The 912-nt window shown below is 42.3% G+C and overlaps 1 protein-coding gene across 1 annotated transcript in view; it reads right to left on the reverse strand.

The window, feature by feature from the left end:
- Positions 1-912, reverse strand: part of NKAIN2 (Sodium/potassium transporting ATPase interacting 2) — a 1,199,564-nt gene that overhangs the window by 603,475 nt on the left and 595,177 nt on the right. The gene's annotated exons all lie outside the window — the stretch shown is intronic.

Consider the following 912-nt stretch of genomic DNA (forward strand, 5'->3'; position numbering starts at 1 on the left):
GAGCCCCACCCAGCCCAGCCCAGCCCAGCCCAGCCCAGCCCAGCCCAGAGAGCATGGTAGGATGTTGGGAGTATCTGGTTTACCTTAAATCAGCAAGGGGTCTGGGACAGACATTGCATAAACTGGTTTAAGTCAAATCAGTTAAGTCTGATACTACATTCAAGGTTTATCTCAAATCAGTTTCACCCATTTTCAAACTGGCTTATGTGCAATGAACATCTGTTCTGTTACACGTTTAAACCAGTTTCTGATCACTTAAACCAGTTTACGTGTAATGTCTGTCCCTAGCCATGAGGCGAGGCTGAGGGATCTGGGCTTATATAGTCTGGAGAAGAGAAGATTGGAACCAACCTTCAGGTAATTGAAGGTTGCCATTAATTTCCCTCTCAAAAAGGATGGGGTTAGACTGTTCTGAGTGGTGGCAGATGACAGAACAAGGAACAATGATCTCCAATTGCAGCAAGGAAAGTTTAAGTTAGATATTAGGAAAAACTCCCTCACGAGGAGGGTAATAAAGCACTGAAACAGGTACCCAGAGAGGTTATGGAATCTCCATCCTTGGAGATTTTTAAGACCTGGGTTAGACAAGGCTGAGATGATCTAGTCAAGAACAGTTCTGCTTTGAGCAGGGATTTGCACTAGATGACCTCCTAAGACCCCTTCAAACCTAGTTTTCTAATATTCTATTATTTAAGAGCCAAAAGTCAGAAAAGAAATGAGTTTTAAACAGTATCTTATTTTTATATACAAACGGCATATTTCTATCCAAAATTTGGGCTTCCCATCTCAACAGAGAACTGGGAGAACTCCAGATATCACAGAAAGATCCAGTAGAAGGAACCCCTTTTATTCAATAACACTTACAGGTTCAATACAATTGGACCTAGACAGGTTACAGGGGTGGGCAGATGA

This window comes from Gavialis gangeticus, unplaced genomic scaffold (genome assembly GCF_001723915.1).
Source record: "Gavialis gangeticus isolate Ggan-Ray unplaced genomic scaffold, GavGan_comp1, whole genome shotgun sequence".
Classification (NCBI taxonomy): Eukaryota; Metazoa; Chordata; order Crocodylia; family Gavialidae; genus Gavialis; species Gavialis gangeticus.